The following is a 27322-nucleotide window of genomic DNA, read 5'->3' on the forward strand; positions in this document are numbered from 1 at the left end:
CAACGTGGCACTCCAGAGTAGATCTGGGCTTTGGCCTCGGTGGTCTCTCTGGGCCACCTTGCTTCCCACAGTTATGGAGACAGCTGAGTCAGGGGTGTGTGGCTCAAAAGCCCGGTGCCGCATCCTTCATGGATCATCTCCAGGTGTCGCAGAGGGGACGGATGCTGGGCTTACTCCACATTCTTCCTGGAGCATCTCCATGTGCTGCGGAAGGGAGGGTGGTCCCAGAAAGTCAAGCACGGAAGCCAGTGTCCCAGCTTTAAACAACAGTGGCCGCAACAAAAGGTCTCTGACTCTTGGGCAGATAAACACATGCTTATCATCATCAAGTCCCTCCCCGCGTAGCACAGAAGCCATCTCCGCTACCGGAACTATCAACCCCAATGTGGCCACATATTTTCCAGGAGGCTTTGTGTGTGGTGAGCTAGAGATGCCAGTTGCTTCACATCTCCTGACAATCACGTGCCTGACTTAGAGGGAGAGAAAGAGAGAATTAGGCACATAAACTTATATTTATGAATTTACAAGAAAAATGTGCAAAAAAATTTAGGCTACCACCCAGCTCAATTATACCAGAAATGTGACCTACTTTAATTTCTGTAAGTATCTCTGTTCAGATAGAGATAGTTATCCCCTTACGGGACTCTATTTTCTATATCTATTTAGATTTAGAACTATCTAAATATGTCTATATTTAGAAATATTTTTTCTAATATTTAGAAATTTTTTTTCTAATATCCCTAAAGGGATATAACAATCTCAGTCACTTTTGGGGTGATTCTCCTTCTCTAAACTCCATGCAGGAGGAGCTTATTTGCACCCAGTGTATTGAGAGTTGGGGCCTTGTGGGGCTGGTGGCAGCATGGTTCTTGTTTCATCCACTGCTGGTCCCTCATAGTTCCAGGACACATGGCTCCTTCAGGTCCAGCTCTCTTTTTCTAAACCTGCCCCATCCCATGCAGGAGACCATTCCTCACTGGCAGTCAGCTGTGATGGGGGCGGGGGGCTTGGGGCACACATTTCTACACTAGGGATTTTTCGCCTCCCTGAGTTTCTGCACTCAAATGCTCTAAACGTTATCGAGGCGTTTTCCTTCTTGCTGTCAGGCCAAGTTGCCATTTCTCTGGAATCCACCGTTGACTTTAGTCTTGCTTCTCCACCTGCTTCCTCCCCCTCCTGAGAGTGAGAGTGTGTCTCTGTGTACCTAGTCCTGCCCCTGCAATCATTCGCATTTTCCGGAAATGTGGGCAGGTAAGCGCGTACACAAAGATTTTCTCTCTAATTCTCCTGGATTTTCTGAAAAATACTGCCCTGGTGTTCTTGCAATCTCCCTCCCCAACCCCAACCACCTTAGGACTCAGGCTTTGGACATTCAAAATAAAGCACTTTCGATTCTTACTTTCGGATGAGTTGTCCCTTGCCTGAGGTTTTGGTGCAAGACTGAGACACTGAGGAGGAAAAGAGTCACGGCGTGAAAGGAAGGTTGGGAGAAGCGTATGATTACACAGCAAAAGATAGCACCACATACAAATAGGAAAACGGCATATCTGGAATGCGTTCCCCCACCGCAGCGTGAGCACTCGCAATGCCAGCACTCAGGTCTCAGAGTTCTTTGTACAGTGACATGGCTCTCTCCTAAATAGAATTTTTCCAATCAACAGAATGTAATAATTAGAAGGGCGTTCTCCTTTCTATTGGCTGCTTTAAAATATATTGAGCATCACTGGCATCTAAATTTGATATTTCGTAGGATTTTTTTGTGATTGTCATTAAAATCTCCATGTATGCACTCACTTCTTTCATAAGTATTTATGTAACACCTGGTGTGTGTCAGAAACTCTATGACAATTTGGGATACTTTCATACATCCACGAACATAAGCATGCACACACACACACACACACACACCCACACACCCCAAGCTTATGTAGCCTGCATTCTCCCGGATCAAAACATTTGCCCACAGCCCTCTAGGCAGTGTAAGTATGAGTGTGGTTTTGGGGGCTATAAACTGAAGTGATTCCTGAAGACATCCTGTTAAATACACTAAGGATTAAGGACTTGAGACTAATTATGTAGCAGAACTGAGCTTGGCCCACGCCGTGGTGAAATAGCTGCAATCTTCTTCAGCTCTTGAACATGCATAGATTTTGAGAAGTCCTTCTTATCTTTGGAACCTGATTACACCTACAGGAGGGTGTGCTTTGTGAATTTTAAATGCAGATCATAAGGCATCTTTAATTCAACACTTATATAAGATAATGCTAATGTAAGCACACTGAGTTTTCTTTTATCTGTAATTCCTATCCTCACTCTCCTCTTATATCCTCAGGGAGGGAGGGAAGGAAGGAAAGTAGAGAATAAATCTACAGAAGTGGAGGGCAGATTAGTGCTCACCAGGGATTAGAGACAGCTGTTGCAGGGTGGGGGTGAATCAGTAATGTATTAGGCCAGGCGTGGTGGCTCACACCTGTAGTCCCAGCACTTTGGGAGGCCGAAGCAGGTGGATCACTTGAGGGCAGGAGTTCGAGACCAACCTGGCCAACATGGCGAAAACCTGTCTCTACTAAAAATGCAAAAACTAGCCAGGCGTGGTGGTGCATGCCTCTACTCTCAACTACTCAAGGAGGCTAAGGCAGGAGAATCACTTGAACCCAGGAGGTGGAGTTTGCAACCAGATTGCACCACTGCACTCCAGTCTGGGCAACAGGGCAAGACTCCATCTCAAAAAAAAAAAAAAATCCAGTAAGATTTGCTCATATCAGATACAAACTCAGTCTCAGAGAAGTTAAGTGATTTGTTTAATGTCACCAGGCTGGAAATGTGGCAGCATCAACAGTATTCTAAAAGCTGTCATAACTCCTTCATCCTGTGTGTCTCACAGCGCTGCTGAGCCCTGCTGCCTCTCCAGGCATTCAGCCATGGTGGTTACTTAAGACAGCAAAGCCTCCCTTCTCAGATAGGTGAAATGTTAAATAACGCCAATCCAGAGGCACATCTGTCTGCAATCCATTATTCAGAGGCACTCCCTTTGCTTCCTGCTAAAAGATGAAATATTTCATGCTGACATCACATTAAGCCTGAGTCCAGGATGGTTAATGGATTAAGCATGTTTGGGTGTCAATCACTGTCAGGAGGTTTTTGAATAAAAGCTAAATTAATTGGCTACATTTGCTATATATTTTCTACAAACCCTTTTTTTCTAGAATAAGGAAACAATTTGCTTGTGATATTTAATAAAGGCAAACAGCACTTCATTAATGTGCTGTCAGCATTGCCATCTGTCCCATCAGCTGGCATAACCAATTGGGCAGCTGGAGGGATAGTTAGGGTGCATATATTGGTTTTATATGTATTATATATACAAATACATATATATAGTTAGGGTGCATATATTGGTTTTATATATATTATATATACAAATACATATATATATATAGTTAGGGTGCATATATTGGTTTTATATATATTATATATACAAATACATATATATATAGTTAGGGTGCATATATTGGTTTTATATATATTATATATACAAATACATATATATATAGTTAGGGTGCATATATTGGTTTTATATATATTATATATACAAATATATATAGTTAGGGTGCATATATTGGTTTTATATATATTATATATACAAATATATATATATAGTTAGGGTGCATATATTGGTTTTATATATATTATATATACAAATATATATATATAGTTAGGGTGCATATATTGGTGTGTGTATGTGTGTATATATATATATATATGCTATATTGGCTGCATATACATATAGGATATATGTAGCCAATTAATTTAGCTTTTATTCAAAAACCCTGTGACAATGATTAACACCCAAACATGTTTAATCCATTAACCATCCTGGGCTCAGGATCAACGTTTTGTCAGCAGGAAATATTTCATTTTTTAGCAGGAAGCCAGGGGAATGCCTCTGAATAATGGATTGCAGACAGGCATGATACTGCCTTTGCAAAATTATGACTGAGGTGGTGGAGGTGATCTAATTTAACCGACTCCCTTTTGCTTCTAAGCTCCAAGCTGTTTCTGTTCATTCCTGAGCATAGGCTGAACTAACAACTTTGGGAGAAACTTAGTTTGCAGCTTTTAGTTTAAACAAAGAGGGTAATCACCCTTTCCCAAAGCAGACCTCCTTCTTGCCTGGAGACTAGACTAACAGCCACAGCATTAGAAATGATGGTTTAGGAGTCATGCAGCTGGAGGCTACAAGATTCTGATCCTCCTTAAACTCCTCTTGACATCAGTGATTGAGATATTTTGCAGACCCTGAACTTGATGGATCAGCTGGCCCCACCCAGATTAATAAACTGGCTCATCTGATCTTGTAACCATCACCTGGGAACTGACTCCGTGTAAGAAGACAGCCTCAACTCCCTATGACTTCATCTCTGACCAATCAGCACTCCTGGCTCACTGGCTTCCCCCCACCCATCAAGTTATCCTTAAAAACTCTGCTCCCCCAAAATGCTCAGGGAGACTGATTTGAGTAATAATAAAACTCCGGTCTCCCACACAGCCAGCTCTGCATAGATTACTCTTTCTCTATTACAATTTCCCTGTCTTGATTAATCAGCTTTGTTTAGGCAGTGGGCAAGGTGAACCCTTGGGCGGTTACAGACGTGCCTCTGGATTGGTGTTATTTAATATTTTACAATACATGATCTGGAGGAGGAATTATTTTTGCAATGGAATCATTAAATCTGCAGATGACGTTTAGCTCTTCGGAGTTGAAATTATCAAGAGAAATTGATGAGCTAAAGCTGCTCTGAAAAGATGCATGGATAAAAAGACAGAAGCTAGATTTCACTGTTAACAAGTGTGTTGCTCACGTTAAGAAAGAAATGATTCAGATAGTTTCAGAACAAGATCTAAGTACTGTTAGAGACATCACACAAAGTGACAAGAAAATGTAGACCCATAATTAGGAAACTAAACTTGAAAACACATTTTCAGAGTAGTTTGTATATACGTATACCTGGATAACAAATGCTCTTGGGTGATTTATACTACCAGAAAGGTGTGGTTCTGCCTAATAAAAAATTCCTTAAATGTTGTTTATTTGTTTATGCCAGTTTTTTTAATGAAAATTTCAAATATTCAAAAATAGAAAAAGGGAGAATTCAAGCCAATAGTTTCTAATTGTATCTACTTTTGTGTATCTATAAAATTGCACATGTGTTCATTAGCCAGATTTATTCTGCAACATACATATACTTCAAAACATCATGTTGTACAGAGTTATGCATACAATTTTATCTGCCAATGTAAAAAAAAAAAGGAAATTTAAGAAAAAACTTTTGAGGCTGTCTCTGTCCACTGGCCTAAAAATATCAACAATAAAACAACACTGGAGATAGCAGCTGCTCTAGCAGGCTGGATCTGAGTGAAAACGGAGGCCAGAAATGTTCCAGCCAACTTGAGTGGACAAATAGTGTTATTCACGTCCAATAGTACAGAATATTAAAGGCATTTAATAAAGAGATCTTCCAAACAGGCTTTGTGTGAGCAACCCAAAGTGTATTCACCTGGGTGCAGGTGGGCTGAGGCCAAAAAGGGTGTCAGTGAAGGGTGGTGGGATAAAAGTTGGTTTTACAGGTTTGGGGTGGGCAGTGGAAAGTTACAGAGTAAGACCAGTTACAGTGGTCGGGGTACGGCCAAGGAGTATACATTACCATAAGTTCAGTTACAATGGCGGGTGGGGTAAGGCGGAAGAGTAGTTAAAATGGTAGGGTGGGGCGGAGGGATATTCACAGAGCAAGAACAGTTAAGACAGCAGGGTGGGGTGAGGAGTATTCACATTATCATAATAACAGTTAAGACAGCAGGGTGGGGTGAGAAGCTTAATGTCCGGGGAAGCTCTGCTGGGGGATCAGGGATAATGGCAAACACAGATGGTGGGTGGGGGGCTCTCAGCCGAGGCAGGCAGGACTTCAGAACTTTCTGGATCCAGGCTTGCACATGCAAGCCTGACAAATGGTACCACTGATGGGGCAAGTGTCATTTAAACCATTGAGGCCAGAGGGCTGTTTGTTCCTGCAGTATTACTCACCCACTTCTGACTGAAAGACGGTTTTGGCAGTTTGATGGTGGTATTTTTACACAACAACAGCAGAATCTAGAAGGCAGTGGGTGGAGATGGGAGGTGTGGTCCTTTTTTTTTTGTCTCTGTATCTTTAATGCGGGAGAAAAAGAAATCCTCACACTGTCAGAAGAGGTCTCCTCACATCCCACTGGCTGCTGTTGGGTGACATGCCGAAGCCCTAACTGCCGGGGAAGTTGGAAAGGGCACGTCTGCCATGTCTTTGAAATCACCTTTGTAAAAATTATGTCCAGGAGAAAATTAGGGCATTATCGGAGATCTGATCTAGCCAACGCTGCTCTGGCCTTTAGCCTTCAAGCTGCCCTTAATTATTCCTGAGCTTAAGCCAAACTAATTTTGGGAGACATTTAGTTTATAGTTCACATGGTAATAGCACTTCCCCCAAACTCAACTGCCTGTATAAAGCTAATGAGAGGCCACCAGGCTGGGAGGATAGAGGAGGCTGAATTCTGCTAAGGTGTAGACATAAACAATTGCCAACCCTTATTCCCGAGGTCAGAAGATGTGCAAATTCCCAATTACTCCTGCAGATAACATCCCTGCTGGAGAATCTAGGATTGGCCTTTTGAGGTATCTTTATAGGCTTTTTGCATGTCTAACACAGATGACTCCACCTGGACCTCCCAACTGCTCCTGTGACGTCACCCAGAAGCAACCCAGCTCACAGGAGGACTATTTCCCACACCTCTATGTACCACAGCCAATCAGCAGCAAGCACCCACTGCCTAGCCGCACCTGCCTCTTCCCCAAACTACCTTTGAAAACTCCTAGCCCCCAAATGTTTGGGGAAATTGATTTGAGTAATAACTCTGTCTCCTGCATGGCATGACCAGCCTCACATCAATTAAACTCTTTCTTTACTGCAATGCCAAGCCTCTGTGAATTGATTTTCTTTGTGCAGTGAGCAGAAAGAACACTTCAGGCAGTCACATTTTCTTTTTCTTTTTCTGAGATGGAGTTTTGCTCGTGTTGCCCAGGCTTGAGTACAGTGGCACAACCTTGGCTCGCTGCAACCTCCACCTCCCGGGTTCAAGTGATTCTCTTGCCTCAGCCTCTCAAGAAGCTGAGACTACAGGTGCCTGCCACCATGCCTGGCTAATTTTTTTTTTTTTTTTGTATTTTTAGTAGAGATGGGGTTTCATCATATTGGCCAGGCTGGTCTTGAACTCCTGACCTCAGGTGATCCACCCTCCTTGGCCTCCCAAGGTGCTGGGATTACAGGTGTGAGCCACCGTGCCCTGTGGCAGTTACATTTTCTATAGCCTTCTATAGTGGAAAAAGGGATCTTCCAGAGAAGTAGAGGGGGGCTGGCAGTTGAGTATGCAACAGGACTGGCCACAGCATTAGATGTGTAAGTTAATAGGAATGGGGGAGGCTTAGTGGTTAAAAGCTTGGGCTTTGGAGAATGTCTTAGTTCAGGCTACTGGAACAAATTACCACAGACTGACTTATAAAAAACAGAAATGTGTTTTTCACAGTTCTGGAGGCTGAAGTTTGAGTTAGGGTTGGGACGGTCGGGTTCTGGAGTGAGCAACTCCCAGGGGCTGCACACAGCCGTCTTCTCCCTGTGTCCTCGCATGGCTGATGGAGCACTGCAGAGCTCCCTGGAGTCTTCTCTATAGATAGCGTCAGAGGTGTTTAAACCAGAGGAACTCCATCTTGATGAGGGACTGGATAAAATGAGGCCAAGACCTACTAGGCTGCATTCCCAGACAGCGAAGTCATTCTAAGTCACAGGATGAGATAGGAGGCCCACACAAGATACAGGTCACAAAGACCTTGCTGATAAAAACAGCTTGCCGTAGCGAAGCCGGTTAAAACCCACCAAAACCAGCATGGCGCTGAGAGTGACCTCTGGTGGTCCTCACTGCTGCACTCCCACCAGCGCAGTGACAGTTTACAAACGCCACGGCAACGTCAGGAATCTAAAAAGAGGAGGCAGGAATAATTCTCCTCTCGTTTGGCAAATAATCAAGAAATAACCATAAAAATGAGCAACTTGCAGCCCTTGGGGCTACACCATCTGTGGAGTAGCCATTCTCTATTCTTTTACTTTCTTAATAAACTTGCTTTCACTTTGCTCTATGGAATCACTCTGAATTCTTTCTTGTGTGAGATCCAAGAATCCTCTTTGGGGTCTGGATCCTGACCCTTTTCCAGGAAGAATAGGGCATGAGTTCCATGGGAACTCCATCAACCTTCATGACCCAACCACCTCCTAAAGGCCCCACCTTGCAATATCATTGCTGAGAGGTTAGTATTCTAACCTTTGAGTTTGGAGGAGGCGCAAACGTTCGGTCTGTAATGGAGAGAGTTACTTCTGGGTTCGAATTCTTCTCTCTTACTCCCGTAGTGCCATAACCCCAGGAAAATCACTCTGAGCCTCAGTCTTTTCATGTGTAAAATGTGGGGATAATTAGAATGTATCTCACAGATTTGTGGGAAGAGTTAAGTGACCCAAAACACGCAGAGTGCATAGTCCCACTGCCCATCAACTGACGCTGAAAACAGAAAGAGGAGAAAAGCTGAGACCCACTGCGTGGCAGGCAGTGGGTGAGGCACTTCCGATGTCATATTATTTTTCCTGTTGTCGTTATAATAACCCTCTGAGAAGTAATGTGACCCAACACCGTCACTTACCCAGGAAATCCTACTAACAGGCTCCTAACACACAAAATAAACCCCGAGGGAGGAAATGGCAGCTAGAATCAGTGCACAGGAAAGTAATTAGGCAAAACCTTCATTAGGTTGGTTAGATTATTGATTTTAAAAGTTTAGCCAAGGGGAAAAGATTCAACTTGGAGGTGCAAACACAGATTCTTAGGGGACTGAATGAATAGAGAGGCCATCTTGATATTCTTGTTGTTGTTTTGAGGCAGAGTTTTGCTCTTGTTGCCCAGGCTGGAGTGCAATGGTGCAATCTTGGCTCACTGCAACCTCCGCCTCCTGGGTTCAAGTGATTCTCCTGCCTCAGCCTCGTGGAGTAGCTGAGAATACAGTCACTCACCACCACGCCTGGCTAATTTTTTGTATTTTTAGTAGAGACAGGGTTTCACCATGTTGGCCAGGCTGGCCTCAAACTTCTGACCTCAGGTGATTCACCCACCTCAGCCTTTCAAAGTGCTGGGATTACAGGCATAAGCCATCATGTCTGACATCTTTTTCTTCTCTACGTTTTTTGAGACAGGATCTCATTCTGTCATCCTGCCTAGAGTGGAGTGATGTGATCGTTGCTCACTGCAGTCCCCACTTCTAAATTAGATGTTTTTAGTAAATTTAAAAAGCTGTACAAATAAGACTACCATCTAATTTTAGGACATACTTATCACCTCAAAAAAACAAACCCCATACCAATTATATTCCTCTCATATCAAGTGCCTCCTGACTCCATTTCCCGACAATCATGAAGGTACCTTTGCTACTGTAAGTTTCCGGTGCTAGGTAATATTCCATTGTATCAATACATGGCCTTTTGTTTATCCATTCACCTGCTGATGGACATTAAGGTTGCTTTTGCTTTTTGACTGTTACAAATATTACCACTATGAAATCCATGTAAAGTTTTTGTGTGGCTCTATATTTTTCATTTATTTTGACATTCAGTTTTTAAGCAACTTTTTCTCTTTTTATGATTGAATACATTCTTCTACCATGGTTGGGTTTTGTTACCTATAAGTTTTAAGTCTTTTAACACTTTTAATTGACTTCTAACAATAAAATTCTACTGGATACAATAAGCAAATGAATCGTTCTCAAAATTACATCAATAAGGTAAATTTCATTTTAATTTCATGTCAAAAGTAGAAGATATTGTTAGACATAATTGAAATTTCTGCCCATTTGTGTCCCTGAATAATGAAAATCCTCTCATGTGTCTAGACCTGGTCATATTTAATTTAAAGTATTGCTATGATTCATTCATTGGGTTTTGTGCCTTGTAATTATACTCAAATGTTGCATCAAAAGGGTGAATTTTCTACGAATATGAAGGCTCAGACTCAATGAAAACAAATAATTCAAATTCAAAACACGAGGCCCTTTGTTCACTGAAGTGTAAGATGAAGCTTTCCAGGTGGGGGCTTTGGTGCCAGCCCCATGAGCAAACCCAGGATGTCCATGACATGGATCTCAATCCCCAGTCCCAGTAAGGCACTCCCACCCACTGAGATATGCAGGAAGGGGCATCCCCACCCTGAGCATTACAATCACCATGAAGGGGTGGTAGGAGTAAGAATAGGTTTTCTGGGAGGCAGACGAGCTGAGGTCGCACCACTGCACTCCAGCCTAGGTGACAGAGTGAGACTTTGTCTCCAAAAAAAAAGTCAATTTGCTTTCACTGGATCATGGAGACCCTGAAGACCGGAACAGTCATCTTAAAAATGCAAATATGGAGAAGAAATTGAGGCTCACTTTCACCTTTCCTCCTGTGACTCATAGAGGAGGCACCAGGAACCCAGGCCAGTGGAACCCTCAACAGCCAGGACACAGGTGCGTGGGCTGCTTTACAGAGGTAGATTGAGTCAAGCAATGTGGGGAGTAAATAAGATTTCAGGAAATTGTTCAGACCACTTCCAAGCACTAGCTACCTTCTGGGAACATTTTGGAAGCAGCCATTTAGTGTAAATAGCAAGTAGCTACTCAGCATTTTTGTGTACTTATCAAAGATGGTCTATAGAGACTTTTCTAGTGACAACGTCCTCACGACATTTAAAGCTTCTATATTCTTTGCCGTTGCTTTCACTTAAAGGTGAAAGAAATGCCTACGCGTTCCTAAATATCTTATGAAGACCTTCATTCATAGTCATAATTATGTAGTCTAAATTTTACTCTAATTGGCTCACCATTTGTGCATAAGATGACAGACATTCATAAAACAAAAACAAAACAAAACATACACACACACAAAATCCCCGCAAGACTTCCAGATAGACATGTTTTTATTTGGGGTCTCACATAGGAATCTCTGAGACACGTCTGTCTGTGTAGTTAAAAGCATCTGGGTTTGAATTCGGGTCTAGTCACCAATATGGTGCTCCCTTTTACTCTTTTAATGTTACTTCTTAGTCTTTGTAATTATGAATCATGAGAATTTATTTGAGCAATTTACGTATCAGTCAATAAAGAAAAAAAATGTGCATGTGAAGAAATGGGCTATCCTGGGTAGGGTTGTGCTCCCAAATAACTCTTTATCCTTAGGCCCGAATATTAAGCTTTCTATGGCCAGGGGATTCTTCTGTCTGGTTTATGTTAGTGTATTCACACAATGATAAGCTATACGTAATACAAATGAACGAATGAAGGTCACACCCAGTCACATGAATGAGTCTCCTAAAGTCTCCAATATTGGACTCCATGAGGAAAATCGTTTATCCTTTTGAAATGATGGTTGTCTTTAGGGAGGATGAAGCCAGTGATTGGAGGGGGCTGCTGTGGCATTTTCTGGATGTCCCTAAATGTCTGCTTCCTGACATTGGCGGTGATTGCATATGTGTACCTCTGTCCACTTTGTGATAATTAAAGGCACAGTGCACTAATGATCTCTGTGTGCATGTGTGTTTATTGTTCTAAGTTTTTGAGCACACAGTGATAATGGATTACACTATGTTCAAGCAAAAGCTTTAAAGTGTAAACATATTATCCACCCCAGAATTCTAAAAAGGTATTACAAATAATGGAAGGAAAAATTGCTTCGAAGCCATTTCTCTGTATCTTAGGACCACTTATTAAGTCCTCAAAGTTTTGCATTATTTACTATGAATTATGGAGTAATATTCTTCCAAAGTAAGTGTGGAGGAAAAGGAGATTCAGATAAAATCTCGTAAGTCATGAACCACATTATTTTGAAGTGCTAGTGGCAGCCGTAGTCTTATCTACGAAATCTGCATTGCATCACTCTCCGGCCTATATTTTAATGGATGAGAGCAAAATTTAAAGTACATATTTTACCATAAGCAGAGGGTATCCATAATTATGTGTATTTAACATGTATTCATTTTCTGGAGTGTTTGTCCCTTGAAATACTCAAATTCACACAAATGATCTGTTAAAGCACTACCTGATGGGTAGAAAACACATTTTATTATTGATTCTGCGAAAGGCAAACATGTTTTTGTTAAAATTTGGCATCCAGGCCAGGTGCAGTGGCTCATGCCTGTAATTCCAGTGCTTTGAGAGGCCGAGGCAGGTGGATCACGAGGTCAGAAGTTCAAGACCAGCCTGGCCAAAATGGCAAAACCCCGTCTCCACTAAAAATACAAAAATTAGCTGTGTGCGGTGGCAGGCACCTATAATCCCAGTTACTGGCAAGGCTGAGGCAGGAGATTCTCTTGGACCCAGGGGGCAGAGGTTGCAGTGAGCTGAGATCACGCCATTGCAGTCCAGCCTGGGTGACAGAGTGAGACTCCGTCTCAAAAATAAAATAAAATAACTGACATCTAATGTATTGTTAAGGACTAAAAGGGTCTCTTTTTAGACCAGCAGGACTGCTCATCAGGACACTGATGCAATGTGTCACCACCAATGTGAGTGATGGGGTCTCTGCAGCTGAACCACAGGACTCAGATCATTTAGCCTGCATGGATACAAATTTTCCATTATCCTGGAGCAAAAGTAGGGACAGGCATGCCCACTCTATTCTTTTCTATTATAGTTTAGTTATTGCAAAAAGAAAAAGATGACATTTATAGAAAAGATGACTCAGCAAAAATATGAAATGTTTTTCTAACAAGCTTTGACTTTTTCATTAGCCATAGGAAGGGCACATATATCAGCTATCTTAAGAATTTCATGCACAGAAGTTTAAAATTAATTGCTACTAAGAGTGCTTAAAACTAGTAAACATGATCTATGCAAATAATTTCACATTATACATAGAGATGGTTATTTTCATTTTCCAGAAACTCTGAAAAATCACAATAAAAATGTCAAACTGTAGTAGGAAAAGTTGGTATTTGGGAAGCTGAGAGAGGGTGTTTATGCTTATCTTCACTAACTTATGTACCTGTTTATTGTCTAAGTTACTTTGCTTACAAGCTTTCATATTCTAATTTACCTCCCCAGACTGTAAATCATTTCCTTGTGCTCATATCAGCTTCATCGTGTCTAATGGAGTTCCATTCTTAGCTTCATTCACCAACGTGCTTTGCGGCGATGGAGGATTGGTAACAAGAATTCCTCCCGATCCATTAGCAGCCACCCAAAGACCTCCTTCTCCAGTCAGTTGTTCCTCACTATTCCATCACAAAGGGAGTCCTCCTTAGAACTGCTGTGAACACGGATCATTACACTTGGCTTTATTCATGCGGTGTAGGATAGAACAGAACTCTCAAACTGAACACTCACAACCTCTTCCCAACACATCCAAATTAGAGAGGAGCCCACACCCTACAATTTGTGCAATGCTGTCCTGGTTTGAGAGTCCACCTGATGCTGAAACAATGATGAATATCAACACTAGCACAGATGCTGAAATAGATGTGACTTTCTTTCAAAGCAGTCAGTTGTTTACACGTACTATGTACCCATGAAAATTAAAAATATAAAATTTGTAAAAAGCAACCACTTGGATTATTCTAAATGCCTAGGAATATACTTACAAAAGGAGAAGCCTAAGAGTTGAAGATGCATTCAAACTAACTACTAAACTAAGAATGTAAAAGAGAGCATTACATGATACCATTTTATGCCCATCAGGTGGGGATACTGAGCAGGATAGATTAACTCCAAGAGTTGGTAAGGATGTAACATAATGGGATCCCTGCCACTGCTGGGGGCAAAATAAATCTGGCTTAGTCATTCTAAAGAGCAAATTAGTGGAATCACATTAAATTGTGAATATATAGATATATATGTCCTTTCTCTGCAGTCCTGTGTGTGGTAAATAACCCAGGGTCATTCTCATGCTGGGCTGTGGGTAAGTAACTGTGCGTGTTAGCGGGAAGACGGAAGCAACTGAATTTTCCATCAATCAGGAGCGGGTGTGGACATGACCATAGGTGCTTACCGTGGAATGCCACGTAGCCACTAGAAGTAACAAACATAATACACATGTGACCACATAGATGCATTTTAAAAATAAATGCTGGGAAATCCAAGGTAAACTTTAAAGTACCGAGAAGACTAGGGATTTGAGACAATCGCATTTCTTTCTCTTTTCCTCTAGCAGTAAACCAACATCTTTGATAATTTTTGAATCAGGGGTGTACATTTCTACCACATTAAAAAAATTAGAATCAGAGTAATTTCCATTTTCTCAACAATATACTGGAAGTTCCAAAATAATAGATCAACGCATTAAAATTCAAATGAAGATTGATGGCCAGTTTAGTATTTGAACATACGAGATGTTTAATCAAATATGGGGTAAGAATAAAGACATTTTCAGACATGAAAATCTAAGAAAGAAATGTCACATACCCAATCCCCAGCATAAAGCGCAGAATGCACTTCACCAAACAGAGAAAAAGAAGGACTCTGCATACGGGAAACAGGGGATGCAGCCCTGGAGAGGAAGGGGGATGCCGGAAAGATGGTGAAGGGTGAGCCTGGGGCAGTGGCGCTCAGGCCTTAGGCACCCAGCCAGGCTGGGGCAGCTCAGCAGAGCAGGAGGCTCCTTCAGGAAGCAAACATAGACAGAGTAACAGATTGTTCTGACCATGTGAGCGTAAGCACCGATATCTAAGCAAATAAAAGCATAACACTTATTAGCTCAAGGGAAAGCAGAAAAAGTCAAGGAAGCAAAAGGTGTTTCAGCTTAGGGCTTGTATGTTCGTAAAAATTAGCAGAATACTGATAGAGAAAAATGTGTGTTAGAAGGACGCATGGCAAAACTACCAATTGACCCAACAATCCCATTATTGGGTATATGCCCAAAGGCTGTAAATCATTCTACCGTAAAAACACATACACGCATATGTTCACCGCAGCACTATTCACAATAGCAAAAACATGGAATTAAAGTCGATGTCCATCAACGGTAGACTGGATGAGGAAAACGTGGTACATATACACCATGGAATATGACACGGACATAAAAAGCAAATGGGAGCATGTCCTTTGCAGTGACATAGATGGAGCTGGAAGCCATTATCCTAAACAAACTAACCCAGGAACAGAAAACTCAGTGCCACGTGTTCTCACTCATAAGTGGGAGCAAGACATTGAATACACATGGACACGAAGAAGGGAACAGTAGACACTCGGGCCTAACTGAGGGTGAAGGGAGGACGGTGAGGATGGAAATCTCTCCCTCTCGGGTACTAGGCTTATCACCTGGGGGATGAAATAATCTGTACACAAAGCCCCGTCACATGCAACTTACCTACATAACAAGCCTGCACATGGACCCCTGAACCTAAAATACAAGTTAAAGAAATGTATGTTAGAAAGATTGTGGGAACGAGGTATGGAAGGGGCTCACACAGGGAAGAGGGAAGTGAAAGAAAGCTTAAGGCACATCAGCAATATTAGGGATATGACAGATGATTTTAGTAAATAGAAACAAATAAGATAAACATGCCATTTGACGATAAATACTAAAACTCAGCTAAATGTGTTGAAAACATCTCTGAAAAGAATAATAGGAGGAGTGGATGAACAGAATTTGCTCCTTTTTGTGATATGTTTTACAGATCTGTGGACCTGTTGATTCTTAAAAATGTGAAAAGTAATAACTTTGGTATAACTAAGAACAATGCAAAACAAATTTCAAAATAAGAACAGTGGCAAATAGAGAGTTAAATCTGTGGCTTGAAACACACACACACACACACCCCCATGCATGCACACGCCAACACGGCGACTTTATAAGGATATTTGTCCTGTTCAAGCTACAGCCAACACCTGTGCCTTAGAAGACGGCAGGAGGAAGAATCTCGGATGGGGGAGGAAAAGGAAACACATTAATAGCGCAGATTCCTACGGATCATAGGAGAGATTGCACCAATAGACGAGAAGTGTGATTAAGTATTTGCACCTGAGCCAGCCCAACTCTCTCCCCCAGATAAAAAGCAGAAAGGAAAAGATAGCCAGCAAGATAGAAATAAAACTTACATACACTGTAGAAAGCAGCAGAGCTTCCAGGCAATGCTGGAGTGTCCTCCCACGCCCCAGCAGATTCTGCTTTGAGAAACCCTGGCCTACAAGGTAGCAGCAGGGATTTATTCTTTATTTACTTAGGCTGGAGTGCCGTGGTGTGATGTCAGCTCACTGCAACCTCTGCCTCCCAGGTTCAAGTGATTCACCTGCCTCAGCCTCCTGAGTAGCTGGGATTACAGGTCCCGGCCACCACTCCTGGCTAATTTTTGTATTTTTAGTAGAGACAGAGTTTCACCATGTTGGTCAGGCTGGTCTCAAACTCCTGACTTCAGGTGATCTGCCCGCCTCGGCCTCCCAAAGTGCTGGGATTACAGGTGTGAGCCACCGTGTCCAGCCCTGCCACAGGGATTTAAACTGGAATTTGAAACCTTGACCTGTTGCGCATTGTCAGGTGACACTGGACGTCTGTTGGAGCCTCTGTTTGCTCATCTGTAAATAAGACCCATCTCCCAGGACTGCCTTAAGAGTTAAATGAGACAACACAATAGCTGGGCCTTGGGGACATTATGCTAAGTGAAAGAAGTCAGTCACAAAAAGACAGATACTGCAGGATTCCACATAGAAGGTAGCTAGTGCAATCACATTCACAGACAGAGAGGAGAAGGTGCTTGCCCGGAGGTGGGCAGACTCGTGAAAATGAGACGTCGCTGTTAGCGTCATGGGTACAGAATTTCAGTTTTGCAAGGCGACAAAGTTCTAAAAATTTGTTGCACAGCAATGTGAATGTTGCCACCATGGAGCTGTAGACTTCAAAATGGTCACGATGGTAAATTTTATACTTACATATAACAGGAATGTGGGGAATATGACAGATTATTATGTTTAAAGAGCAAAAAGAGTTATACATCCTGTTTAAATATTTGGAAGTGTATTTATGTTATGTGTTTTGTTACTACAATTATTATTATTATTATCATTATTTTAAAAAGATACAATACACAGAATTGGCTGGGTGAGGTGGCTCACACCTATAATCCCAGCACTTTGGGAGGCCGAGGTGGGTGGGTCACCTGAGATCAGGAGTTCAAGACCAGCCTGGCCAACATGGTGAAACTCCATCTCTACTAAAAATACAATAATTAGCACACACCTGTAATCCCAGCTACTCAGACGCTGAGGCAGGAGAATCGCTGGCTGGAACCTGGGAGGCGGAGGTTGTGGTGAACTGAGATTATACCATTGCACTCCAGCCTCGGCAAAAGAAAGAAAGAGAGAAAGAGAGAGAGAGAGAAAGAAAGAGAGAGAAGAAAAGACAATAAACAGAACAGATTTCAGCAAACACTGAAGAATTCATAACTGATTGCTTTTCCCATTATTACATTGTGCTCTATGAGGAACTCTATTTATAGTGAGTTTTAGGTTTTCCAAAACAGAAGTTAAGTCTTTTGAGAAAATCCGTTGTGTTTAATCTCTTTTCCACCTTTTCGCAGTCCCCTATGTATGAATGTTTAATTGTGATTGAATCTGGGCAACAAATTTAGATGGGAAAAATTTTTGCAATCTACCCATCTGACAAAGGGCTAATATCCAGAATCTACAAAGAATTAAAACAGATTAACAAGAAAAAAACAAACAAGCCCATCCAAAGTGGGCAAAGGATATGAATAGACACTTTACAAAAGAAGACATCTATGAGGCCAACAAGCATATGAAAAAATGTTCATCATCACTGGTCATTAGAGAAATGCAAATCAAAACCACATTGAGATACCGTCTCACGACAGTTAGAATGGTGATCATTAAAAAATCTGGAGACAACAGATGCTGGAGAGGATGTAGAGAAATAGGAACACTTTTACACTGTTGGTGGGAGTGTAAATTTGTTCAGCCATTGTGGAAGACAGTGTGGAGATTCCTCAAGGACCTAGAAATAGAAATATCATTTGACCCAGCAATCCCATTACTGAGTATATATCCAAAGAATTATAAATTGTTCTATCATAAAGACACATGCACACATATGTTCATTGCGGCACTGTTTACAATAGCAAAGACCTGGAACCAACCCAAATGTCCATCAACAATAGACTGGATAAAGAAAATGTGGCACATACACACCATGGAATACTATGCAGCCATTAAAAACGATGAGTTTGTGTCCTTCATAGGGACATGGATGAATCTGGAAACCATCATTCTCAGCAAACTGACACAAGAACAGAAGATCAAGCACCGCATGGTATCACTCATAGGCAGGTGTTGAACAATTAGAACATGTGGACACAGGGAGGGGAGCCTCACACACTGTGGACAGCGGGTCAGTGGGGAGGGTGGGGAGGGATAATGAGGGGAGAAATACCAGATATAGGTGATGGGGGATGAAGGCAGCAAACCACCTTGCCATGTGTGTACCTATGCAACAATCTTGCATGATCTGCACATGTACCCCAGAACCTAAACTACAATAAAAAAAAGAGAGAAATACAAAGATTATTTTAAAAAGAAAGGAAAATACTGTCTCTGAGCCCAGATTAATGGGATTGGTGTGGTGGGATTTCTTGTGGTAGAAAAGAAGCCCAGATTGAAGGAATATTTTAATATTCATGAGAAAAGGATTGCAAACTGAAATGAGTACAAGGGCTTTTCTTGGAATTAACAGTTCTCATAGTTGACCACTGATGCTGACTTGAGAAAGACACAGGCACAAGAAAGACCCCACCTGACTATAAGGTGATCAGTAGGGCAAGCAAAGTGAGTTATCGCAGTGACAGCGTCTCAGGCTAGAGAGGAAAGGACGCGGTGAAGCAGGGTCGTGTATCTGGGGTAATGCCCAAGGTTTGGAGCCACACGCCAAGGAAATCGAGGGTGAGGACACACGCAAGGAGTGAGTTTAAGAGCAGAGGTTTAATAGGCAAAAGAAAGAGAAAAGAGAAAAGCTCTTTCTCCTGCAGGCAGAGGGGAGCTCTCCAGTGGGTGTTCCAGTTTCCTGGTGAAATGCACGGGGTTTCACAGATGATCTTGAAGAGGCAGTGTCTGATTTACATAGCGTCCAAAATTAGTTGGACCAGGGGTGCCATTTACATAATGCACAAAGAAGCTGGCTGCCCCACCCTCGTCTTTCACTACACAGATGGTGTCTCTACCTGGCTGGTGCCATGTTGCCCGCTCCTTTGCTGTACACGTGGTTGACAAAGAAAAGAGAAGATGAAGGTCCATGTTGAACATGCCTGGCCCTCAAGTAGCCTTCTTCCTTCCTTCTTCCTTCCTTCCTTCTCCTTTTCTTTCTTCTTTTTTTTTTATTCACTGTCTTGCTTTGTCACCAGGCTGGAGTGCAGTGGCATGACCTCGGCTCACCACAACCTCCACCTCCTGGGTCCAAACTATGTTCCTGCCTCAGCCTCCTGAGTAGCTGGGATTATAGGCACTTGTTACCACACTCAGCTAATTTTTGTATTTTTAGGAGAGATGGGTTTTCACCATGTTGGCTAGGATGATCTCAATCTCCTGACCTTGTGATCTGCCCCGCTCAGCCTCTCGAAGTGTTGGGATTACAGGCGTGAGCCACCGCGCCCAGCCCAGGTAGCCGTTTTCTATCGGCACAACTGCCGGCACTCACCCGTGCGGGCGTCCAGCTTGCTTATCTGTGTCCGCAGCTCCATTTTACAGGCTGCTCTTTGTTAGAAAAGAAATGATTTGGGGGAGCTGCTTTTTGTTAAAAGGGAAACCTTACTGAGGACTCTCACTCTCACTAACTTCCTAAATAATTTCTTTTTAGCTCCTGTAGCAGTGGGGTGGGGGAACCAGCAGACCAGAGTCATTGGGTGCCTGAGGTGTGGGAAAGGGTCACCGCAGCCCAGCTGCCACCCCGGGGCCGCGCAGGAATGCAGCCTGGGGCACCAGAGCCTCAGATGCTCCGGGAGACAAAGGACGTCTGGATATTTATGCAAAATCTTAAAATGTTAAAAGACTGATTTGAAACTGTTTAAAACACTTCCTGAGCATAACAAAATGTGCCACATGTCTGCAGAGCAGACTTGGTACAAAGAGCTGTAACAGCTTTTTTGGAGTCACAGGCTAGAAATGACCCATTTGGCACCTGTGCCATTCAGATTGGATCTGAAGCCTAGAGAAGAGAAAAGACTTGTCCAAGGCCACTGTGAGCTGCTGAAAATAAGCACATACATAACCCCATGTTCTCAGTCCAGGATTCTCCCAAGGGAGAAGGGGCAGAGGTCTAGGATACACAAATAAGTCGATTCCTATATGGAAGGGAGACCCTGACCTCATGTTCACAAAGTGGCTCAAGTGAGCACCCTTCAAATTAAATGCATACACACCCCTTAGATTTATGGTGTGAATTCCAATACATAACAATATCACACTGTATTTCATAAGGGTTAAAAGCATTATTTTTCAAAAATGTAAACTTTTAAAACACACTCCATTTTTACTATCCTTTTGGAGATTCACTCATTTTAAACAAAAAGTCCCAATGCTGGGTTGTATTTCAGGTTATTTTGACCTACTGTGAGTGACAAATAAACCTTTGATGCTTAACTTCTGTCATCTGTATAATGAAGATGGTGTAATTACTCCTAGTGTTTTCATGAGAGGTATTGTGTTATTGTGAAACATGGCCAGTCATTGTCAACCCCCTACATTTATTAAGAAGGAAATAATATTTTGTACATAAAAATTTTGATAATGTGCTCTCATCCAAAAAGAGAAAAAGGAAAAATTGTTTATCTCCAACAGTGTGAGCTAATGCATAAGACATAACTCTCATTGTTTTATTTTGGTAAAGGCATTATATTCACAAAAAGAAGGTCATAACTCAGTTCTATATTCTTAAAAAAAATTAAGATCAATTGCTCATAATTGGTTTAAATGTTATTATTTGCCTAATGCATGATTTCTTTATTAAAAGGCCAAGACAGAAAAAACATTACCTCATTTGAAAAAAGCTTCAGGACGAATCTTTCCTGTAGCTTCAGATGATTTAAAATTGATCTCCTATAGCTTGTCCTACTTTTATATTCTTAACAACAGATACAATAGTTTTTTTTAATTTTAAGTCAAACTCTTCTGAGGACACATGATTGAGTTACGTTGCTATTTTCAGAGTGTACTCACGGGCTTATTTTATCTTTCCTCAGTAATCCTACTGCAGAGGGGATAGAGACCCACAACAGGTATCTCACATTCATTAACGTGAGCCGAGCCTTAACGCCTCCCATGATGGAACACGTGTCCCAAGCAGATCCATCTGCCCAGTACGCCTTCTCGTGTGTCTGTCTGTGCTTGATTGCCCTGCACAAGAACACTCCCAATTACAAGGAAGACCAGACAAAGTTCTCCTCAGGAAGAGAAGAGAAGGCAGTGGAACTGAAGCTCCACTATGTCTGCGGTCCGGGCGGCCATGGGGCAGCGGGCGGCCGGGGCGCCGAGGGTCAGGTAGCGGTGGCGGGGCCTGCGGGCTCGGTCCGGCATGTAGACGCCCCCGCAGGCGCCCGCGGCAGCGAACGGCATCGGTGTTTTTCTGGCCGAAGTCCTCATTTCCTGACTGTGGAAATGGAACAGGAAAACATGACCGTGAATAAGGAGTTGAGTCCCGGCGCGGCTGCGGTGCGGCTGCTCGGCCTGCCACGGCGACGAGACCTGGAGTTACAGCCACCCCATCCGGGGCCGCGCCAAGTCTCAGCCTGTCCGCCTCGCCCGCCCTGGGAGCACCAGGGAGTTCAGGAGGACGCGCTCTCTCCACGGGCCATGCCCAGTGACCACTTTCGGACCAAAGGCCTGCGTGCTGCAGAACCCCCGGACCATCATGCACATTCAGGACCCCGCAAGCCAGCGGCTGATGTGGAACAAGGCTCCGAAGAGCGTCCTTGTCATCAAGAAGATGAGAGATGCCGGCCTGCTGCAGCCGTTCAAGGAGCTCTGCACATGCCTCATGGAGGAGAAGAGCATGATCGTGTATGTGGAAAAGAAAGTGAGAAGACCGTGCCATCGCCAGCGGTGAAAGCTTCGGGGCAGTGAAGAGGAAATTCTGCACCTTCCGAGAAGATTATGATGACATTTCCAATCGGATAGACTTCATCATCTGCCTGGGGGGAGACGCTGCTGTAGCTTCCTCACTCTTCCAGGGCAGCGTGCCTCCGCTCATGGCGTTCCACCTGGGCTCCCTGGGCTTCCTGACCCCATTCAGCTTTGAAAACTTTCAGTCCCAAGTTACTCAGGTGATAGAGGGGAACGCAGCTGTTGTCCTGCGGAGCCGGCTGAAGGTCAGGGTGGTGAAGGACCTCCAGGGAAAGAAAACGGCCATGCACAACGGGCTGGGTGGGAGCGGCTCGCGGCCTGTGGGTCTGGACATGGATGTTGAGAAGCAGGCCATGCAGCACCAGGTCCTGAACGAGGTGGTGATCGACAGAGGCCCCTCCTCCTACCTGTCTAACGTGGACGTCTACCTGGACGGACACCTCATCACCACGGTGCAGGGCCACGGAGTGATCGTGTCCACCCCGACGGGCAGCACGGCGTATGCGGCCGCGGCTGGGGCCTCCATGATCCACCCCAACGTGCCGGCCATCATGATCATGCCCATCTGCCCCCACTCGCTGTCCTTCCGGCCCATCGTGGTCCCCGCAGGGGTCGAGCTGTAGATCATGCTGTCACCTGAAGCAAGGAACACGGCATGGGTGTCCTTTGACGGACGGAAGAGACAAGAGATCCGCCACGGAGACAGCATCAGCATCACTGCCTCATGCTACCCGCTCCCCTCCATCTGCGTGCGGGATCCTGTGAGCGACTGGTTTGAGAGCCTCGCCCAGTGCCTGCACTGGAACGTCCGGAAGAAGCAAGCCCACTTTGAGGAGGAGGAGGAGGAAGAGGAGGAGGAGGAGGGCTAGGTCGAGGTTCGTCCGCTGTCTGTTTTTCTGCCCTCCATGCACCCTCTGGGGACAGACCAATCTGTGTGTGTCTGTGAACTCCTCTGTTTAAATGGCATGACCACTTCCTTTCTGTAGCTGGTTTAGAACCTGGGTCTGCCTGTGTCCAGATCAGCTGTTTTATAACATTTTAAATCTGACTTTTTTTTTGCATTTCTAAAGAAGCAAAGTGAGAAACGGGCTGGGAGCTCTTCTGTCCCGCTGACTACCTACCCCCTTTCCCCGCTCACCCCCGCGGGTCCCCGGAGCATGGCCTCCAGCTGCCGTAATTCCATGCCAGATCAGTCAGCTGAAATTCAGAGGGGTCAGAGTGACTCGACCTGTCCTTCCCTGTTGACAATGTGTCACCCAAAAGCCTTCCTCAGCTGCAAAGCCTTTGCTCTCGGCCTGAGCCTCCTCCCTAAAACTTCTGCAGGGAAATCCCCAAGCGAGGCGCCATTGAAAGCACGGGCTTGCTGGTGGCTGGCAAGGTAGTTTTGTTCTGCTCAGTTTCTGGAGAGGGCTGGATGCTTCCCCCGCCCTTCCCGCTCGAGGCCAGCCCTGAGTCTGGGACCCACGGCAGGAGGGGGCTGGCATCTCCGGCGACCCACGCCTTCCTCAACGTAGCTTCCGCTCCCAGGGAGGTGGTTTAAATCCTGTACATACTTTTTAGAGGCTGTTTGCAACTTTCGAAGTGCTTATGTACATATTTTCTCGTACACACTTTTGTGAAGATTTCGAGGGGAAGCGAGTCGTCCGGCCGTTAAATGTTTACGTTCCTGCAAGACACCGTCCTCAGGGACCATTCGGGGACCATTCTGTTCAGCGTGATCCTGACGGTCTGGGAGATGGGGGTTTCCGGGTTAGTGATCGTGATCCCTTTTGTTTTGCAACTGTAATGAGAATTTTGCGACTAACCCAAGCGAAAGACTCAACACACTGATTTTCCTCCTGCCTCTCCCATGAGCCTCCGGCCTGCATGTGGGCGCTGCGTGCGCCGGTGCCCATATCTTCCACGGGCACAGCAGGCACAGGTGTGTGGAGGCCGTGGTCAGGGCCTGGGGTCCTGGTCGCTGCTGCCCAGGTGTCTATTTTTTGAGTACCTGCTCATCTGCGGATTTAGGAACAGGAAGTTTGGAGAGGTGCTGCCCGCAGCCACCGGGCCCAGCCCAGGCACATTCTCCGACACGTGTGTCTGCCCTGCTCACCCCCATCTGGGCAGTGGGCCTGGCTGTAAGTCAGCCATGACCTCTAGCCCAGGTGAAGCCCCCGCCTGCCCAGCCACGGGCTTAGGAGGAGAGAGGGACCAGTACCCAGCATTAGGGCCAAAGACAGCTGTGTTCAGAATTCCAGTCACTCATCTGAACGAAAAGGGCATGAGCTGAGCCCTAGAGCAACCTGAGATGGAAATGATCTAGAAAACTTTGTTTTTTTTTTAAGTAAATTTTAATGTTTCATATTAATTTTTTGAAAATTTATTAAATGTCATTGAAAGCCTTACTACAATTTTCAGATCCTTTCAATAAACAAGACTTGTGGGAAAAAAAAACAAAACAAAACCAATGTCTGCTTTTCCAGTGAATGTTCCCTGGCCATCTGCCGCTAAGCCAGGCTTCGGCTGTGGGAGTCAGAGAATAACTAGAACACTGCCCCTAACCCTTGTGGTTTGAAGGGGAGGATGTGGCATAGGAGGGAAGGGCCGTGGTCCAGGCTAGGCACAGGACAAGCAAATGCTGCAGGGAAGAGCTGATGAAATTATAACCTGTGGGTCCAGACTCAGCTTTCTCCTGGAAAGTGAGAATCTGGGCATTTGAAAGACCCGGGTTTTAAGTTGGGCCTTGATGGATGTCTTTTGTCCAGAAGGGATTGGCATTTTCATTCTTGGAGGATTAAAAATAATAAGAGGAAAAAGTATCTTTCCAGACAAGAATCAACACCAAAACACCCTTTGCTAAGAGAAAACAGGGAGAATGTTCCTGCTTTTCTGAGTTGTGCTCAGTGACCAGTACTCTTGAGTTCTGTGTGCTTAGAAATGAATGGTCAAGTCCTGAGTCAGGAGCAGGGGCCACAGGCTTGTGCGTTACCCCAAGCCTCATGTACCAAGGGTTGAGGAAATATGTTATGATGATGGATTTTTAGATAATTAGAAGTTTAGATTCAAATACATTCACGCAGCCAAGAAAATTCCCTAGGTGAACATGCACATCATAGACACACACACTCACACACACACACACACACACACACACCCCGCTATATTAAGGACACATACTACACATGCTCGAGCTGCGCTTGTGGACTCAGTGGGAACAGGTATAAGAATAGGGAATGCAATCAAATTAATAAAATAGATAAAACAAGAAAGGGATCTTACACAGACCACTGATGTGTTATAAACAGAAAAGTTTAACTTAATTATGTACCTGCAGTACAACTTTTAAATAGAATAAAAAATAAACGAATGACTTAAATTCTACAGACCATCAGACATGGAGTCACTCTCACCCTGAGCAGACGTATCTGAATCACCAGTTAAGCAAACCAGTTAAACAGAAATATCTGAATCACCAGTTAAATAACTCATAGGTTAAAGGTCAAGTTTCTGGGAGGTGAAAAATGCTGGAACAGGATCAATAGTTTCTGGCCTTGAGAAATTCACTTTCTTTTTAGTAGAGACAGAAATCATAGACAAGACTGGAAGTCACAAGCTCAAATGCCTACAGGGGCCAGGCAGGTTAGACAGATGAATGAAACCGACTGGTGGGGGGCGATAGGGCGTGCTGGAGACTGGGGCTCACTGAAGAGCTCCCATGCTCTCTAAAGAGTGCAGTGGTGGCGACCTCATCTCCAGCTGATTGTGGCTCTTAGAATGCATGCCAGTATTGCCACAATTCAGATTTTCATTTTTAAAGAAAAGTTAGATATCTTATATTTAATGTAAAATCTCCTGATATTACACGTTGTCGATGAATACAAAGTATTTTTAAACCATCAGGCAAATCAAAGGAAATATTTGTGAGCTCAACTCAGTGGGTTTTCTGTCATACATTTGCAACCTCTGGCACAGAGGAATTTTTTTTTTTTTTTTTTTTTTTTTGAGATGGAGTTTCGCTCTTGTTACCCAGGCTGGAGTGCAATGGCGCGATCTCGGCTCACCGCAACCTCCGCCTCCTAGGTTCAGGCAATTCTCCTGCCTCAGCCTCCTGACATGGATGCTTGCACAATGTGCCCCTGCATGTGCATCAATTTGTTAACAGAATCCTCTTCATAAAGTGTCTCAGGTTAGGTGTGCTAGAAACGTGCTCTAAGACGGAGGTTCACTGGGTAGAATCCTCTGGGAGGGAGTCAGGGAGGAGGAATGACATGTAGAAGGTAGTGGTCTGTGATGAGTTGTGACATCAGCCTCCAGGAATCCCAGGGGAGACCTTGATGCTGAGCTGGCTTTTCAGAGTTGTCCTCATCAAGGCAACGAGGCTAGGTCTTTACAAATAAACCATTTCTCTGCCTCCTACCATTACCGGATGCAAGCTGCTTTGGGGAGGGGGTGTAACTTTGAGAGACACTTTCCTTTGGCCAGCGACATTCCGAGAGAGGGACTCAGCTCTGAGCTGTCTTCAGCTCATGCTCCGGCAGTTCCTGGTGAGGGCATGTGGGTGGACCCTGCAATATCTGCTACATGTCATGCTCAAATAGAAGGGACCAGCACCATTTTGCAAATTATAAGAATGGTGCTTAACATGTTTTTTAGGGGCCAACTTAAATATGTAAAATTTTAGAGTTAGAATTTACATAATTCACCTATTTCATGTGTGGGTATGGGAGTGGGGATCCCATTTAGGGCTTCTTGCAAAACGAGCTTGAAAATTAAGTTGAGATTTAATAAATCAACAGGAGAAAACATGCAAATGTATTTAAGACAAGTTTTACATGGCATGGGGGGCATCATTTAAAAAAAAAGACTTAAGCAGTTAGAGACCCTTACTTATATACTGGATTGGACAAAGAACAGAAACTTGTGAAGACGCAGCTAAATTGTGTGGGAAGACATAAAAGACAGGAGTTGTTTTCATGAAGTCTGTACTGAATTCTATTTGGCCTCCACTCTTGTCCTTGAGGAGAAAGATGCTATTTCTTTTGCTATAGTGAAGGTGTCTATCACGTGGGAATTTCATCTCCTGCTTTTAAGAAACAGAAAAGAGGTCAGAATAATTTTCCTGCACCTGCTATTTTC

General features: G+C 43.8%; 1 protein-coding gene and 1 pseudogene across 1 annotated transcript in view; one reads left to right on the forward strand and one right to left on the reverse strand.

Annotated features, from left to right (window-relative positions):
• Positions 1-379: 379 nt before the first annotated feature.
• The window catches only part of LOC105713413 (myb-binding protein 1A-like), a 34304-nt gene continuing 7361 nt past the window's right edge, over positions 380-27322 (reverse strand). The window contains exon 3 of the mRNA XM_064379479.1: positions 380-466. The gene's annotated coding sequence lies outside the window, so the exon portion shown is untranslated. The remainder of the gene's footprint in view (positions 467-27322) is intronic.
• Positions 21740-23073, forward strand: LOC105726441 (NAD kinase-like; annotated as a pseudogene).

The sequence above is a fragment of the Aotus nancymaae genome, unplaced genomic scaffold (assembly GCF_030222135.1).
Source record: "Aotus nancymaae isolate 86718 unplaced genomic scaffold, 86718_ANA_hifiasm-v0.15.2.pri h1tg000021l, whole genome shotgun sequence".
Taxonomy (NCBI): Eukaryota; Metazoa; Chordata; class Mammalia; order Primates; family Aotidae; genus Aotus; species Aotus nancymaae.